Below are 19,906 nucleotides of genomic sequence, written 5' to 3'. Positions count from 1 at the left end.
TATCCACCTCTTCAACTTGTCAATAAATGTTTCTTTCACAATGAGACAATCCTATTAAGCCATTCTGAGCATGGAAAGAGACTCCAAGTATCCCAACAAGATAGCATCAAATGATTGCACATTTTACTGTTGCTGTTTATATAAATAGAATATGATTCTTAGCTCCAAAACCTCAGCTTTAATTCAGTCAGATCATGGAATCGTGGCCTTAAGTAATGGTTAGAATATTAATATACTTGGCTGCATTTATTACACACAGAAAACAAATGGAAATAAGGGCACCAAGACAGCTGCTTACACTCCTACTTAAAGCTTTTCTGCAATAACACTGTAATTTGTCTGTGTTTGAACTTCTGACCTTCAGTCATCTTGTAAAGATAGCAATAGGCTTTGGAATAAGCTGATGCAAAGGGGCAGAAGGAGACAGGTATGGAGAGAAAACCCCAGAGCAGATGGCTACATGGCCTCAGACTTTCCAGCTGTGAGAACTCTTGACTCAACAAGCGATGAAGAAATTGCAAGGGGCAGCAACAAGCAAAAAAGCCAAGAAAGCAACAGATAAAATTTCCCAGAAACAAGACCTATTTGCCCAAACTCTTACCAACGAACGCATCATATTTTTGTCGTCTGGATATTAACTAATGTACTACTTTTCCCAAGTGATTTAGTATTGTATCGTCTCAGAATTTTTCATCTCAGATGTTGTTTTAAGTCTAAATGGCTAACAGGTTGATAAAGCCAGGCTGCAGCAAGGACTGAAACTATAGGAACCTGTGGTGGCAGATTAAGATACTGAAGCTTGAGTTCCAAGTGCATTTTGGATGCTGGGCTTTGTATAACGTTGAATTAGCCAGCTCAGAGCATCACATCATTGCCCTAACCAGTGGAGATGAGCTGTCACTATGCCACCTTTAGTGCAGAGTTTGGCAAATGCTTCCATGAGACATTTTCTGGTATTGCTGAGACTAACGTGTGCTCCAGGGATCAACAACCTGACCATCCTGTCTGCTATGAGATAGATAGATTTATTCTAAGCCCAAGGGAACTAGTGAAGCAATGAGTCAATTTTGTTTCCTATGAGGCTCTGTGGGTGTGCTATAGAGAATAAGCTGCTTTTGTTTAGAGAGGTTGGAGGTGGCATATATGGTCCGTATGAAAGGAGAACTGAAGAGGATAGCTATCTAGGGCAACTCATAAAGACAGAGTTTTCTGATCTCGTCGGCAGCATCTGATATGAAACCTTTTCTGTGAAATTTGTCCTTCTAGGACTTGAAAAGCAGAAGAAAGCATCTTAATAGCTTAATAGCACATCTACTCAAACTATTCTACAGCAGAGAACACTGGAATCCTGGACCTTATTTGAACAAAATCCTTAACCATGAGTACCCATGCATGTTGAATACAGTGTCCCTATGGAATGAGCAGCAGGTGCAGCTGTCCTATGGCCTAAAAGCTAGGTAAGGGCACGGTCTATTCTGTGACTAGCAAGGAAGAGGAGGGGAGGGTTCGTATTTGGCAAGATGTGGCCTCATTTCATTGCATGTAACATGGCTCAGACCAGCCACTCCAGCTTACTGACAAAACGAGAAAATGATGCATGAGTACATATCCAGTAGTACTGTGATTAATTCTTCTTGCAGCTAAATTGCCAAAATTCCTTTGTAACAATGGGACTCTGAGGGAAAAAGTGTTTGCTTCTTGCACTTCGATGCATTTTTCCTTCTTACTCAGGAAATCAGTCAGAAGAAATGGAAAAAGTCTGCATGACTTTTCACAACACTCAAAGTTCACAGAAGACAGGCTTTAATGTGCATTTGCAATATAATGTAAGATATGGGATGCCATTTCATCTATTTGGGAGTGACATTCCTGACTAGCCCAACGTAAATCTACTTTCATATTGTACTGGAAAACCTAACATATGCTTAACAAAGATGAAAATATTTGAAGGTAATTAATTGCTAAATCCAAAGTACATTGTGGTTCCCACAGCCACCCTTGCTTCAGTCTAAATCACACCGATCAGTGTTTATTTTCTTTGTCAAAATCACTGAATGCATCATTCCAACTTTTGACTGAACACAATGTCTTGTTATTCACATGTTATCTTCAGGAAACAGTTGACATCTTTAAATTGCTTCTGCAAGGTGCCAAATTAGCTGGTCTGAAGACTTAGATCCACAACTTACCCACAGAAAAGACATAGTTTTCATCTTGGCAGTCAATGCTTCCCATATTGCCTTCAGATGTATGCCGTTGCTGGAAGGAGCAATTTCATAAATAGCTCTTGCACATGTTTAAATCTCTAGCACGTGTTTAAATGCACCCCTTTTGAGGAAAGCACATGCTTAAAATTGAGCATGTGGCATAAGTACTTTGATGAATAATGATGCTTTCCTAAACAGGGGACAGCAGGAAGGAGAGTCTGAGATATCCATGTCCAAATGCCAGCTGAGATACTTTCAGTGATGTGGGTACCACTTGGCACTGTACCAAAGCTAACAAGCTGTCTCCTGTAAATCACTAAGCAACTGTCAATTAGTGATGTGTGCTGGTTGTTTCAAATATGCCTTATATTTACTTTCCTAACTGAAATTTTTCTTTTGGACTAGGTTCTTTTTTCTTGGTTTTTCTTTACTATAAAGGGTTGGTCAAAAGCGGGTGGAATGAAAGAAAGTCCTAGCTCTTTGCAAGAGCCTCAATGAGGTTATAGAGGTTGCAGAGGAAGTTTGAGTTTGCTTTTTGTTTAATGTTGTTTTCCTAAATGTTTCTGAGACTCAGGAAAATGAACCTCAATCCTTTAATGAGCATGGGCTTCCTGAGGTTTCCCCCTTCCCTGCAACTGAAATACCTTTGCCTACCTCTAGCCAAAAGGGGAACTGTTTTGATTTTGTGGTTTGACCATCATTTCAGGATTTTATTCATTGACTGATGTTTATGGTGTCCCACCAAAGGCCAAAGGAATCTTTTCTTTCTGTCTGTCTCTTCTGGTTTTGTTTTTAGGAATACAAGGTAGGAAATTGTCTTAGCAAAAAAATGACTTCTTGAATTAATCAGACTATTATGATTAACCCTACTTGTTTGTTCCTTAAAAAAATGAAGCTAAAAGATCAGTTTCTGCCAAGTAAAACATTCTCAGCTATTTCAATTACTGTTTTAATTGGCTGTGCCTGCCTGTCAGGTTATCCTCTAATCTGTACAAGAATGTTGTTTGGAAAAGATGAAGCATGCCTGACTTGTAGGCCACATTCATCACTCCAGCCCATCCTGGTCCAAATATTATTCTGTTAGCACAGTGGAGCTACATGACACTGAAGGTCCTGGGTCTGCTTCCTTCTAGAAATCCCATGCAAGACACATTGCTCACATCATTGTGTGGGAATGTCTGAAAAAACTGATGTGAGACAAAAAAATGAAAGTGAAAGCTCTAAAGCTTCACAAACAGGCACATTTGGATGTGATTACATATCATCAGAGCTGTATTAGATTGAGTTTAATAGCTGTTACAAGAAAAAATGTGGAAAAAAGCAGCATTAGAACCTGCGAACCTTTGCAAAGAGCCTTCTCCATACTTTTGACTAAGGTTCTACCATTTCAGTGAATCTGTGTCCTCTACAGAAAATAATAATCTCTAAGAACAAGTTGTAACTATACTGTGCTGGCCTCAGATCTAACATTCATATCTGCATTAGATTGCTCCACTTTTCAGTCTAGGAGGCCTGGCTTCCTTACCATATGCCTGGTGTAATCATTTGAGCCTTAGAAAGCAACTGAGGTTAAGGAAAAACAAAAGCCCAAACTACATCATTGAATTTTAGGCAAAAAAATTGTTTCAAAGTAAGGCACAAAAATAGGGATCTTAAAATACATTGCAGCAAAGTTCACTTCTGGCACAGTCTTTCTGCATTGCCTTGAACGATCATCTGTATGAATGTTCTTCTATTACCCACTCTGTCAGAGTGGGAACTGTGTCCAGGTTTTATGCGTCTTATTGCAGTGCTCCTGAAGACAGAGATTCTTACTATGCATATAATGCTCAGCACAGTGTAGGCCTGATTTCAGTGGAAATGGTAGGATCCCACTGAAATATCACCTCTGTATTTTTACGTTGATTTGTAGTTAAGATCCATGTACATGGGCAAATGCTAGTCTCGAATAAAGTGAGAGAAATGGCATGTGAAAATATAATAATTGTGCTGGAATTTTATTATGTTGACTCAAGGTATGTACATAACCATCATTGCCACCCTGATTTGCCAAGTTCAGTGTGATTTTAATTTTTCCTTTGTCTGCTTGCTGCTTTCTTAGCTGACTACAGCTGTGTAGTTCACTGTACACCAGTGCTGCCCTTCTCAGAGCTACCTACTCACATGAACTATTTGCTCCTCAGACAAAGCCAAAGTGGAAAAGGCAAGAAGGAGATCACATACAAGCCCTTGAAAGATTCAGGGAAAGACCTGCTTTTTTAAAAGTATTTTGATGCAGCGACAGAAAGGGACATATCATAGAGAAACCAGTCTGAGGTTTATTTCTGCAAAGAACTAATGCGTATTTTGCAAGAAGTATAATTGCTTTCCACACTTACTGCATCTTTCTTTTCCATTTTATGTATGAATAGGTAAACATCATTTTGACAGATGTGTAAGTCATGTGCAAGTTTAGAATCAAGCTATGGTGATGGTGATGTTTTATCATAGGAATGCAATGTATTTAACCTTTTCAATAAGAGTACTTATCGGGGGGAAGGTAAGAACCACTGAAAGACATAAACTTGCCCTTCAGCAAACATAAATTGTGTTTAACCAAGAACAGATGGACTGGTGTCTGTTCCTCTTAACTATACAAACCCACATCAACTTTTCAAGGACTGTAGTGTTATTCTTTGTCATGTCAGTTACAAGACTAGCATGACAATCCTATACAGCATATTAATGTTCGTGAGAAATTGCATCCAATTCCAAGCAAAAAGTCATTAAAACCTGGGTTTTGGAAGCAAAGATCACCACGTGCTTGTCCTGCTTTTTGCATCTTTCCCATTAACTACCCCTACAGGAGAGGGTATCTGGTCTTGACAGGCCTTTGTTCTGAGACATGTTTATCCGCTTTAGAGTCTGACTGAACTGGACTGTACTTTTGAAGTGAATATGACAGTCTTGCTTCCTATGCTTTGCTGTGCATCATGGAACTGGTAGATTACTCTTGTAGCTGGAGAATGGGACCGCAGCTGACACTTTCCAGCTCAAATCAGACCTTTAGTTCCTGGTGTCAGGTAAAGGCTAGTCTGAAGCCTGAAAACCCTTGAAATGCTGAAATATGAATAATATTGGATGTCAGTTCCTCAGCACTAATTAGTTAGCTCTACAAATTCTTCTTTGTTGGTCTCCAATACATGTTAGTGCAGATACATACATGGATTTCAACCCTCATACAATCAAGTCATCTGCATGGCATAATATGAAGCGAAGCAATGGAAATAATGCAACTTACAGAGTATCAAGTGGAATGAACTAAGGGTCCAGCATTCTTTTTTCTTCTGCTGCTTTTTGGGACAATGAAGTTCAAGAATCATTGAACAGCTCATAATGCACTGGCAACACATAAAGCAAATACATTTGCTATTTTTGCAATAAGAAATCAGTGCCAGCTCACAGATCTGGGAAATGGTGCTAAAGCAGAACTGGTAACATGCCAATAAATCGAGCCATCAAAAAGGCAAAGCTTGTTCAACTTTGACCTTATTAATTTACATATTTAATTGCCAAATTATGAAAATATACTTACAACCCTAGTAAACTATGGAAAAGCAGCTTTGTTTTTCTATAGTTTATACAACCTGGACAAACTAAATCTGAAGTCTCTTTGAGGAGACTTGCTTTTAAGAACAAGTTTTCACCTGGCTGGTTAAACTTTTATGACAGGGTCTGTGTTTTAAGACTTTCCTTTTTTTATTCAGTATTTATGTAATGCAGAAAAACAGGAGAACCTTTCAGAGGGAAACAAACTTCCTGCCCTACAGCCTTGTTTTTCAAAGGTCTTATGGTTAAACTGCATAGCATTTTTTAATATCTGTGCAACAGGCACAAGTCTAATGAGGATGAGCATGAAGGCAGAGCAACAGCTCAAAGACAAATGCAGCTTATAGCACTTAATAATTTTTCAGTATTTAAGTATTGCTCAGAATTAAAACTGGTTTAGCATTTTTAAGTAGTAAATAAAATCCCTTTATCTAGTTCTTAAGATGCAAAGTAGAAGGTAGGTAACAGCTCATGCTGCCTCAAGAGTGATGTTGATATTTATACAAATCTGTTTATGTTATTTATGTTGATATTTGACATCAACAGCAGATAGTGGAGCAAATTTACATGGGACAATCATGATCTATTTTAGATCATGATTATTTGGTGATTTATGTGAAACTTTATTTGGTGATTGCCTTGAGTAATTTGTTGAAGACCACCTTTATCTGCCTGGAGTTATCATACAACTGTGTACCCATAGGTAATGCAGTTGGATAGGAAGGACATTCACATCAAATTACAAGCAGTATCTGAATCCACAATGGGCATCTGGGACTTGCCAGAGCTTTTTTTTTTCACTGAGGAAAATACTCTTGCAGAAGATTGTTATGCTTATGCCTTACTTTTTGGGATAGGGTGGGGTGGATATTTTATTTCATAATCTTTTAGTCAGGTTTCTTGCATAAGGCACTAATGGTTTGGAGATTGTTTTCTGTGCATCTCTGTCTGTCAGAAATTTAAGTCCAACAACATTTGAACCCATCAGCCAATTTCAACCAGGCTCAGTACTAATGTTCTAATGGTAACATACAAATGATGAACAGGGGGGAAGAGGAGGCGAGTAACAAAAGCCTTGGAAAGAAAATGAGCAGTCACAGCTGACAACTGCATAAGATGGACAGGCATTCCGCTGAGGTACAGAAATACCATATGACTGCAGCAAACCATTTAATTTAGGAAGTAGTTGAATTTAGGCCTAGACTATCAAGTGGTGTGATGAAGATTAACCCAGTTCAGAGCAAAGGTAGAATATTTTCAAATAACTTATCTGAGAAAATGGAGATTCAATCATAACTATTCATCAGAGAGAAGGAGAATTTAATGTACCCCTTGGTAGGAACACTAAGAATTGAGGGTTAATAGTTGTTCATGTCTGAGGAATATTTAGTAACTTAATTCACACACATTTAAAACATATTTTTAGATTATCGGATAAAAGATACTAAAGTAATGAAAAACTCTATTAGTTTTGTATGTAATTATTTTAATAAAACAATAATTGTCTCTTCAGAAAGATAAATAAGAACATGATAAACTCTAAGCATACCTTAAAATTCATTTGGATGAAGTACGTGCCTCCTTAAAGTAGATCATCCTGGGCTACACTTACACAGTCTGAATTTTCCTTATGTCTCCATGTCTAGGAGAGCTAAGCATGGTTTCAAGAATCATTCAAAAATCTTAAACTACATGTTAAGCAAAGTAGTAATTAGAGTTAGCTAATAGGAAAAACCAGGCACAGATACTTAACTAAAATACAAGTATTCATAAGCTGTTTTGAAGAGAAACTGGCTATGTGTTCATCTAAGTGCTTTCCTGAATCTAGGCCTATGATCATAATTAGATACGAAATTGCTGATGAATAAGCACCATATTGCATCAACCACACTCTCCCCAAGTATTACTATAATTAGAAAATAGTCCTATCTGACCTAACTGGGTCCACTCTGGCCTCTGGCTGTGTTTTTAAAGCAGCAGATGAGAAAAGCAAAAAGCATTTAGGGAATGGCCAGTTTACTAGCACATTGTTTATTGCCCATACTATGTTTACTTTTGGGGGAATATATTAATGTTTCTTTCTATTTGTTTTCTTTATTTTTTTAAATTTTTTATTTTTTTTTTTTTACCTAGAGCTGAATATTTAATATCTATAAAGCCACACATTTTAGCATGCAAAGCGGTCAGGAACATTCCATAGGCATCTGCTGGGACATGGGCTACTGCTCTGCCAACTTTCTGTGGGCAATATTTTTTTCCTGCAATGAAGAGAATTCCTTTGAAAAAACAGGCAAATATATGAGTGTAGTTTACATACTTTTGTGGTTCACATATTTTGTGGCTAAAAATATCCAAAGTCCATATCCCACCTTCAGATTCAGACTTGGAAGCAGATCCAGAGCTGCAGAGTACAGCTCTTGTGTGTGGCTGATCTTTTCTTGTGTGTGAAAATAATTTATATATATATAAAAAAGAAAAAGCAACCCAAAACCAGAAACCTTAAACCTTGGAATCTGACTTGGCATGACTATTCCTTTCATAATTTCATTTCAGAAGATGATTGGTCCAAGAGTCTCTATATAAGGATAAACACGTGAAGTTTGGACAGCAGCTGAGAAACTAAAATTTGAAGACTTCCTAGAATCTGATATTTGGACTGACCAAACTGAAGGGAAATATATCACTTGGCTATATAGACTGCAACATCACAGCAGCAGACTCTGCTAGATTTCTGGCAGGTTCAGCTGCTTGTTCATACTGTCACAGTGACTTTCTCAATATAAAGCAATGAAAACTACTTTTACTACTGAACTTCAGTAGGATGTTTATTGTGCTCCTGCAATACTTCTACAAATGGAGATGAGTTACACGGAGGGCAAGGCCTAATTCTTTTTCTGCCTCTAGACAAGAAGGGGAGAATGGGAAATAGTGTTGCAAATTAAGAAATTAAAGACTGTCATTTTCATCTGACAATATTATATTATCCCTTGCCAGATTAAGGTTTATAGTTTTGAAGACATTCTTGCCATTTAAGGTGGGAATGTTTACTCTGACCAGTTATCTTTAAAAACAATCAAATGATCTCTAAAATGATACTCCAAAGAAAACTATGGAATTTAGTATCCTAAAAACCCCTGGGCTCATTGTGCTTACTCTCAGAGGTCAATCCTTGCATCTAGTCTCATGCACCCAAAACCATTTCTAATTGCATATGTTAGCCACCTGCGCATGTATACATGCATTCCAGCCCAGGATTTCCCACATGGAAACATGGGAGCACTTTCTGTACCTACACTAAAGTGGTCATTGTTAGGAGTTTCTTGACTCTGTGTTTGCCCTTCTCAGTATACAGACAGGGAACCAAATCAGCTTTCATTAACATGGCTGCAATTGCTTATTCAAACACATAGCAAAACATTGCATAACTTCAAAACTACAAAAACTTTGTATCGTCCTCACAGAAACTGTCAGTTAACAAATGTGTTGCATCTGAGAAAAGGGTCAAAAAAATCCATCTTTTTAAACTATAAATGTAACTTAAGTTGTTCTTAATTTAATTTTTGTACTGTTCACTCTCAAGAAGTACTTGTTTGACCTGAGTTTAAGTTTCCAGGGTGCAACTCACATCTGTTGATTTCATCATGTGAAATAACTTTCCTTTCCTTTGACAGATAAGTGACATCAGGATATTGCTGTGTAACTGGCCACAGTTACCACCAACAAATTCCAAACAAGCTGGGGAAAAAAAAAAAAAAAAAAAAGGAAGTAATATGTTTCTTGTTCTCTTTTAAATATCCTATACATTATTCCCTTGCCATCATTCATCTCTAGTTGGGAAAAATGTGTACATATTTCTCCTGAAAAATGGTCTCTAATGGCTTAGGAAGTGGATAAGGATTATGTGTTTCATGTCCACAGGCTTCAGGGAGGTCCCACATTCATTCCTGAAATGCAAAAATGTAACCACCAAGATGCTGAAAGTACAGTAATGTTGTTTCCAGCCTTAATCAGGAGGAACTGAGTTAAGATGGAAGAGTAGTTCTGGTGAAAAAAATATGATTAGCGAAAGGCTCTGCTGTTTAAATAAAATCTTGAGGTATTCTAAGCTATACTCCTGCCATTAAAAAATGCAGACTATATGAACACCCATTCAGTGATGAGGTTAAAAAACCCCACAACACCACAGAAGCATAAGAAGAGAAATTACATGGTCCAGGTCATGCCTCAAGAGAGGATCAGGTATGTCTACTTCCCACCTGGCAAATGTTTGAGTGTCATGTTCTCTAAGACCTCCACCAATAGAGATTACTAAAGCTTCCCAGATAATATATCTCAGTCCTTCATTACCTTGCTTGTAAGAATACACACAGATGAGGTCACAGATTTTATTCCAGCCTAGCAATGGCATGGAGAACTAATACGCCCTTCCTCTCTGCAGTAACTTGTGGTTCGTTTGAAGATTTCATCATGTCTTCTCTCAGTCTTCTGTTCCACAAGCTAGATGACTACGAATTTCCATCCTTTTCACCTCTGGCATTTTTAAAAGACCCTGAATCATTCTCACTATGGTCTTTCTTCAGCTGGTCCAAGTGTTAAAGAGTACTTCAGACCACTAAAGCAAGGTAGCATCACAGGTTTATTAATTATATGCCACCAGCTAGATATCTGCCTCTAATCTCAGCAGTTTCCTTGGCTTTACTAATTCAGAAAGGTATTGAGAACCGTCCAATCTCCATTGGTTAGACTAGGTCAGATTTCTTCATGGGAATCTGGGGAGTGTCAGAGAGAGCCTTTCTCACGTGACTTTACAAGAAGAATAGTCTTTCTTTAGGAACATCCATATGCTTCAGCAGCACCTTCAGTGTGAAGGAGGTCCTTTTCTGCTTCCCAGCTAGACTTTCACACTTCTCTGCCCAAAGAAGTAAGTCAGCTTGTCATGAAAACAGGAACTAAAGAGGAGAAAGCACAAGGATACATTTATGATGAGAGATTTGATTCTGATTGGCATTTGTTAGCAGTAAGATTCCTTTCTCTCCTGATTATATGTAGTGGACCATGGAAAACTTGAAGGAAGCCATTTGGGTAGATTCTGAGAGCCCTTGACTGGAAACTCCAATGTTATCTCATTCTGGGCATCAGATTCTTCATATGTATGCTGTCCATTGCTTTCTCTAAGACTTGTTTTATCTGAAAGAGGTGGGGTCTTTCGAAAAGGGAGATCAGTTATTTTGATGGGAGCACCTTTTAGAAGAGTTAGACCCAAAGCTAACACATTATAGGGGAAGTCAAAGACTCAGTCACTATCATGGGTCCATGACAGGATTTTTGGAAATGCTTCAGAAATGCATCATTTTCTTCTGAAGCTGTATGCAAATGCTGAAGAAAATGTTAAAAAAGTAGTATTATATTTTTCCTTCTGGTTCTAGTACAACAGTTCCAGACATTTTAACTCTTGGACGTACTCATTTGCGGAAATCAGCGATGTTGCAGTCACAGTAACCCTGAGTTCCAATGCTGCCTTCTACATAACACAGCATTAGGCCATGGACTGCCTTATGTCTTCTACTTCTCCATTTTTAGTATGTTCTTAATACTACCTGCACACGAGACACCAACCTGTGAGACTGAACTCATTGGTCTATTACACTGAAATTATTAGTATTATCAAGGAAGAGATGTTCCAACATATTTTTAGTTGGTTTTGACAGGTCTTTAAAGTCCTCACTGTGAATTACGTGATAAAATTTCTTGAGCAAAGCCACAGAAAAATGTTTACAACTGTGCCAGCCAAATTTGCTGCAAGTATCTCTTGATGCCTTTCAGAAGCCATAAAGGAGTCCAACAGACAGTTAAGAAGATCTTAAACAGAACTATAATTAGCACTCAGGATTTGCACCAGACTAACAGGACTAAAAGAGACTTTCATAGGCAGTGAGAAGCAAAACTAGCATGAAAGGACATTTGTACCCTACTCATGTTGGAAGTGGAGGTAATTGAAATATAGTCACTGCAGTTTCAGAGCTCAGCTCTGCAGCTATGGCCCAGCACCAGTCCAATATTGTACTGACAAATTAGGTGCCTTTAGACTGAGACTGATGCACACCTAGCCATAACAAATCCTCAGCAGGGTGTGCCAAACCTGCATAGACATACCCAGTGTCATAAATGCAGTGAGCCCTGTTTTCAGCATTGATTCATCTTGGTCCATTCTGTTTCAGTTTCAACTCTCCTTCTCTAACACATGAATATCTGGTTTATACTGAAGACATTTAGTATGCTGATTCCAAGACATATTGCCAAGAAAAGAAATAGCTGGAAAATAAGGAAGTCTTCAAGCAGCATTTTTCTAAGGGTTGATTGCTGGAAATTTTAGTATGTGTTTGCATGTATGTGTTTGACTTGCTAAAGACCTGAGCACGCTGCTCCTCCAAGAACCTCCATGTACACCAAGACTAGCAGACCAGCACTTAAATAGTGAAATGCTGTTCAGTGAAGTATTGCCTTGCAGTGAATGCCAGTAACTGCCATTCATGCATACCTATAAACTTTGCTGCCAGAGGTGGCCACTGGTTCAGTCACATTATGACAGTATTTAGGGGTAGTTTCAGAGCAACAAGTGGTTGCTGCAAAAGATCAGGAGCTCCATATTTCAGGCTGTGAGGCTTTCATTTTATCCATAGAATCCACAATTCAAGGACAGAAAAGGTGCTTCAAAGCCTTGGCAAATCTTCTAAAACTCTGCCTCTGTTCTCCTTTGCTTGGAATAATCAAAATTGGTGAGGATAATACATAAATCCTGTAAGATCTGTATGTAAATCAGTTCAGTCACACAAAGGACATTAAATAAAAAATATCTAACAAAGGATCTTCACAGTTTATAACTTGTGAGGCTCTAAAGTTATAACAGTGAAGTTTCTTGTTTCCTCTTGGATGTCCTGTAGATTATTACCCAATGAGAACTGCACCCCATTCAGGAATGCTTGCCTGGAAATCTCAGACAATAAAATGTCATATTTCTTGCCTGAGCTATAACAGAAATGAACGCTTCAGCAGAGCGTCAAGGGAATGACATGCCATTACTGCAAAAATTTTCTCCTATGGCTACTCTTTATTCTCCCAGTGGGATTCTTCCCAGGATAATGATGGAAAGCTGTTTGCACATGAGCTGCTTTCCTTTTAGATCTAGCAGGCTGACAGGAATCATTCTTGCTCTAAAGACCCCGAAGTCAAGTGAGCTGAACTCTTTTGGAGTGGGGCTCCAGTGCTCACAGCTTTTCTATTGAAAACCAGTTCTTTATAGGGTGAAAGAATGGAATTTTCATAAAATCTCTTCATCTTAGATACAGCAAAACTGAACTAGAAAGCAATTCACAGACATGGGAAAGAAAATGCAAGCACAAGGTACTCTGTTTTTAAAGGATTGTGAATGAGCAGCTTAATAGTTCTGTAATAATGGACAGAAAATTAATGCTTACATGATGTAGAGCAGAAATGGATGTACCACTTCCAAAAAGCAGTATGTGGACAGCCTAGCAAGTCACATATATTACATGTAGCACCTGTAATACAAATTTGGCCTATCTAAGTTTGAAATGCAGGCTTGGAAAAACAATCACTTGCTGTAATGAATTTGTTGACAATCAAAATAAGAGAGCTTTTCTTTTGTCACAAGGTACGCTGAAGAGAGAGGTGTTTCACTGACTTCTCAGTGGCTTCCGCCATCCAGAAGCATGCAGCAGGAAAGGCTTAGAATTGAAGAGGAAGACATCATGTAGCCCTGTTTTGCTTGTAGAAAGCTTTTGGAGGTAGGAGGAAGGCTTCCTAAGCCTCTTGCTGAGCACCAAAGCCTTGTCAGAGGCATCTGCATGAATGACAGAAAACTCCACTCTGTTAAGTAAGATGTGCAGGCACTGAGATTCAAGGCAACCTTCCCTCTACTCCATGTGTTTTGTGATCCACCACCAATGCCTGCAGGACCAAGGACCCATTAGACATACCAGAGGTGCTGCTGCAATGCCTGTATATTCGTTCCCGTGCATCCTGCAAGAGCATCCTGCTCTTACATATGCATATAACTCTCAAAGGCCTTAAAACCATCTATCTCACTTCTCCACCCTGCTGTCACTGCAGTTCCTCCTTCCTTCATGCATCCTAGCTGCACCACTTCACCTGCCAAACACACTCAACCCACCTTACATCAGGCTGCTAACACTTGTACTCTCTATGCTGAGGTTGCTCTGATCTCAGTCTGAACAAGAAGTGCCAGAGCTGAGAGGTCCTTGCAAGCAAGCTCTGGCGATGGAGCAGACAGGGAGCTGGCTGGCTACACGTGATCAGCAATGGATTTCAAAGTGGAAAAGTAGAGAAAAAAGCTAAATAATCTCCAATACAGTAAAACATTGATAGTTTTATTTAGTGACAAAATCCATATCTCCACACACAGAATTGTGTTTCGTTATTTCTAATCTTTTATAGCTCATTATATCATTATTATCTAATGATAATTAGATATTTAAAATTATTTTATTTTATGATTATTTTAAATGAGAAGAAGAATGCATCAGCCCTCTTCTTTAAACTATACCATAAAAAACAGTGAAAAACACAGAAATTGCCAATATACTGTATTATCTAAGGATACCCTGGGCTCTAATCCCCACTAAAGAATAGCCATGCACACAGTAACTTCAGCCCTGAGCAAAGAGGAGGGCTCTGGGAGGGGAGAGCAGCAGGGAGGGGGCTGTGCTGTGCTGTCGATGAGCAGCCTTCTGCACAATGGACAATTGTCTTCCAGGTGTATTCATTTGTCTCCACCAAAAAACATTCTCCAGAGCACAAAAGCCTTCAGTGTGCAGACAGCTAAGCATAACAAATGACATACCAGACTTTCCCAAGGTCTTTGATGGTTATAAGAGGTCTCTGTTTCACCATTATTGACTTTGCTGTCTTTGTGTTACTTCTTTAAAATGGACTTAGTGTGTTGCATCACTTCAAGTTCTGGTACAGGGTTTGCACTGCAAGGTAGGGAAACCGGAAAAGGAAGAGGGACTGTGAAATAATTCTTAGGCTGGCACTTTCTAAACCAGTCTGCTAGTTTGTTGTCTTTCTGGCTGCTGGTTTTGTTTTCTCCACTCTTTTTTTACAAGGTGAACATTTTACAGAGTGAGCGATCTTCATGCAGCTCTAAATAACCACTTATTTTGGTAAAATTTATAACACTAGATTCTACTTTTAGCCAGGAAATGCAAACAAAGCTTGGAGACAGCTTGTTCCCTGACCCCAAATTCATTCCATGTTGCTATAGCATCACCCCCTGAGAAAATGGGACCAGCTCTTTTCCTCTCCTTAGACTTGCTCAATGGGCTTTTGTCAGCTGTTGAATTATAGCATTAAAATTCAAATACTAGGGATTTAATGGAGGATTATTATGACACCCTGGTGCATTCTTTGTGTTGCTCTTGGCAACAAACCCAAGGAATGAGTGAAAGAAAGAAAAACTAAGAGCTGTCTTGTTAAAATCATGCTGGTGCTACGACATATTTAGGAGAGAGAAAAATGGTTCCCTAACTTTGACTGTTATTGAGGTACCAAATGGACTGAAAGCTCTTTCAGACAGCAAGTATGACTTGCAGCTGAACTCTATTCCAAAGCCGTGATCATTTTCTGAAACCAGGTTTCTTTCTACCTTGTGCACAAAATAAATGGGTTCAACAGTTAGGAGGAAGGCGTTGCATCTGTTTAATACCTTTTCTTGCTCATCAGAAAGTGACAACACCTTTTAACATTCTGCGATGGCCAAAATGTCAGAAAGATTACTTTAAACAGAAAGAGCAGCCCGTCTCTCTCAGAATTTACGCATGGTATTTTGTGCATGCATAATGCACATGCATGACCGCTACACAAGTGCTTAAATTGTTCATGTTTTTCACTAATTCCTCTAGATTTCAGGAATGTTTTTCAAAAAACCTCACCTTTCTCATATAACAGTATAGATTTGGTGCTAGTATTTAAATAGGATTTGCATTCTGGAGCATATAGCCAAACTGCAGTGAAGCACCAAAAAACTCATACATGGAGCACACTCTTTGTTGATCACCAGTTTTCCCTGGAGAAATTGGGCCTAAACTGATTTCTTGTGTAACCGCCTTGAACTCTCCGGAGTTGTGTTTTTACTCTTCTTCTTTGTACTAATTGCATTAAATATATAAAAACCACAGAAGTATCTGGAAATATGAACTTCATATAATTTTGAATAATCTAATATAAAAGCAGTTTGAAACTTTAGAGGGCAACTTAACATGTCCTCAGTGAGTGAATATTAGCACTATATATTTAAAATGATGAAATTAAGATGGTGAGCTGAAGCAGGAATATGTAGCCATGTCCTGTTAGGGTGCATGACATAGCAGTTATCCTGAATTCCTTTTCTTGGCTAATGAGAAGCAGACCAAAGCAAGCATATTAAATATGACTCTGCACACTTTTGGTTGTGTTGTCTGAGACTCTACGAAAAGAGAGCATCTGACTAGTGAGCACAGTTGGGACAGAAACAAATTGGATAGGATTTATAGACAAATGAAGTGATAGCCAACTACTGACAACACTACTGACAACAACAACAGCAAAGTAACCCAGTCTCAGACACATTTACCTTGGCATTTAAGTATAAAAAAACTTTGAATGGGGGAAAAATGAGGAAGGGCTGCTTCAGTATTTTGTTTTCTTTAGTAAAAACCTGAAAGCATTATACTAAATTCTCTTTATAAACTACAGCCTCTCACAAAAAATAAAAAAAACCCTTGTAAAGATACCTGGATTTTGAGTACTGTAGAGAAATGAAAGTTTTTCTTATATCCCAAAGAAATCAAAGACTGTGGTGATATGTTCCTAGGGTTTGTGGGGACCTGCCTTTCACATAAAACTCTATTTCAGGAGGGCTTCACACACAGCATTTGTCAAGTCCTAGGCTGAGGATCAGAGCAATGGACATCTTGAGGTGATTGATTAATGTGCTCTGTCCTCTTGACAGCTTCAAACAAGGAACTGCTTAAGGCCCAGCTTGCTTCAGGGACCATTGAAAGTTTAAATTCACTTGAGGCATGATCATTGGGTTTGCAACCAGAGTCTAGAATAGCTGTTGAGTGAAATTAGTGGCAGCAGCTGTGCCAAAAAATAAGCCAGTTTGTGGGGAAAAGCCACCTTGTTTACAGGAACGACAAAAGGAGAAAAGGGGCCTCCAAGGAGGCTCAGGGAAGGGTAAACACATCTGAGAGGGGGCTTCAAAGTAGTGTAGAGAAGCCCAAGGCAAAGTTTTGAACATGCTTTTCCTATGCATGAGATAGCTTCTATTATTTTCACAGTAAATACATGCCTTCCAAATTATTGACTTTTATTCATGTCTTCCAATGACTAACAAAAAATGTGTCAACCATCTTAATCTAAAATGTACAATAATGTCTCAGACAACACCTTGCCTAACCACTCTGGAAAAAAACCCTACAGAGTGTAATGAAATTAGTGACTGTATAGAATGAAAGTAATGACAAGCATAATGTGTGTAAGGAAATACACGACCACCTGGTGCAGTGACCTAAAGAGAGGCCTTGTTTTTACAACTGATCTGTTCACTCTGGTGGAGATGCCATCTCTGCTAGAGAAAGTACGACATCTGAGGTGAATGTTTCTGGTTTTCACTATGCCCATTTTAGCACCTGGGATCTTTCCTTTGTGTTTCCGTAGAGTACAGTAGCTCCTCTATTGTCTGCTGCTGGCTTCACACATTAGAAGCAGTGCAGTAAAGGGAATTAAAAAAACCCAAACTAACAAACCAGCAGCTATACCATTCTCTCATAAATACCATTCTGTTTGTGTTTCCAAGCTGCTAGGAAAGATCTTTTCAGAGCATTGCTTGGCTGGAATACCTGAGAAATATTCTTGACACATTCTCACTAAAAGGCTTTAAGATGAGATGGTAGCTGGCTGTCTCTAGAAAAGCATCAGCTTTCTACACTGCAAATTCTTTATTCAATCCTAACAAATCTAGTGCTAGTATTTTGTTCTCTTTATTTGAACATGATTACTTATGGATATTTCTGAACCTGTATTTTAGATATGCATATAGTTTGCGGAGATGGGTGAATATTTTAAAGCCCCTCTGCCATCAGGATTACTAAACTCAGTCCCTGTGCATGACTTGAAAATTAGCATTTGCTCTTGAAAAAGTATTGTTTGCTCTTGACTTAAATTTCAGGTACATGGCATAACTACTTCACGTAATTGACAAATGATGAGGTGAGACTTCCAAATTGTAACAAATATGTTTTTCTTTGTAATTTCTTTTCAGCCTTTTATTTCTGGGATTATTCCAGCTTTACACCAATTCAAATAAAATTCTACTGAGGACACTAGTTATAATACAATTTCCGAAGCAGGTGATATTCCTACTACAAAGTTAACATTTCCTGTCAATGGAAAGCTAATCACAGTCCTGTGGGAAAAACAAGAAGTCCCACATACGTGGCTAACCTCAGAGAAAATTGCCTACTGAGAGGGAAAAAAATATTATTTTCCTTTGGTAGGAGCCCTTTTTTCTTTCCCATATGTTATTTTTTTTTTGATGATGAGGCATGGCTACACTGAGTAGCACCTGTGGAACAAACAAACAAACAAGTCTATAAATAAAAAAGCCTTTCTTGATGACAGAACTTTGCTTTTTCTTGCTCTTTCATCTTCAATAAAGCTAGAAGTACTAGATATGAATTTCCCTGTCTTTTCTGGACTGGCTTCAACTAAACTTGGCAGAGAAGCCAAAATGACAAAGCGAATGAAATTATTCTTTAGATAAACCCTACACTACAAAAAGCTCTCAAGCTTTGCTGTCTATTGACTACTTTAAATTGCTTTGGGCTTTTTTCTGTTCTTTTACTGTCAATGAAGAGAGCCGTACCCAGCCTCTTGCTATCTGGAAGCTCATCCTCCTCAAATTTCTTTCTGCACACATGCCCTGCAAAAATTGCAGTGAGATGCCTGTTTTCTTCTGTGATCTCATCTTGCTGCCCACTTTGACATCCTACTCCAAAAGCTACTTCTTTCCAGTTGTCTTGATAAATCCTGAAGAAATTCCACTTCATAGCTAGGGGTCTTACGTTATGCTTCTCCAATGCCAGTTGCGAGAAACACATCAGCTTTGCAAAATTGAAAATATTTACACTGAGGTATTTATTAAGGCACTGTCAGTTTTCTACATATTTTACAGGAATTTCAGAAATTTGTCATGAGGACAACTGCAATACAATGCTGGCCAATGGAAATATATCACTTTAATGTTTGTCATTTAACCCCTGGCATTCAGCATATGGAAGAAGTACACATTAAAAGGTGTGTTTATCCCTCTTTATCACTCTGGTAGTTTTAGATTGCACTTAATATTGGAGGTTTTCTGTGGCATGTAAAAATTCATACGGATCAAGTCCTGTCTCAGAGCATATAATCCATACTGAGAATGCAAACAAGAGGTGGGAGAAGTAGTCACAGGTTGATAATTTGACTTATTGAAACTTTGGAAACAAAGTAGTATTTTGGGAACAGAATGCACCTCTTTTTTGTCCACTAGAGCACATTGAATATTTCATGGAAAATAGCAGTTTTAAGGTTGTTCATAATTTTCTACTGCTTAAAAGAGCCATTTTACTTCCGTGTAACATTATATGAAATATTTGTCTACATAGCTCCTGAAATTATCACCAAAATTCTTTTTAATTTTTTCCAGCCCAAAGTTATTTTTCTAAGATGAAAAGTAGCCTTTGATTAAATAATGTTCTAAAAATCATTAAAAAGGTTGAAGGAAAAATGTTAACAATTTTTTTTAAATTTCACTGGCTGCTTTATGAAAAAAAAAAAAGGATGTAAAAACTAGTTTTTCTTGAAAACTGCTCCTTGTTGGACTGTTTTCATTTCAAACTGTGTAACCATAGCCTACAATGTTCACCAGTATAGCTCAGAAACATGTCAATTATTTTGTCCTTTCCCAAAGACACAATCTTTGCAGTTCTTCATTTTAATGAAGTTAAGAGTTTCACTTCTCTGTGGAAAATGTTCCCAAAATCAAGTTG

The sequence above is a fragment of the Psittacula echo genome (genome assembly GCF_963264785.1).
Source record: "Psittacula echo genome assembly, chromosome: 4".
In the NCBI taxonomy this organism is placed as follows: domain Eukaryota; kingdom Metazoa; phylum Chordata; class Aves; order Psittaciformes; family Psittacidae; genus Psittacula; species Psittacula echo.
The sequence above is the reverse complement of the archived record's forward strand: the minus strand, read 5'-3'. Positions refer to the sequence as shown.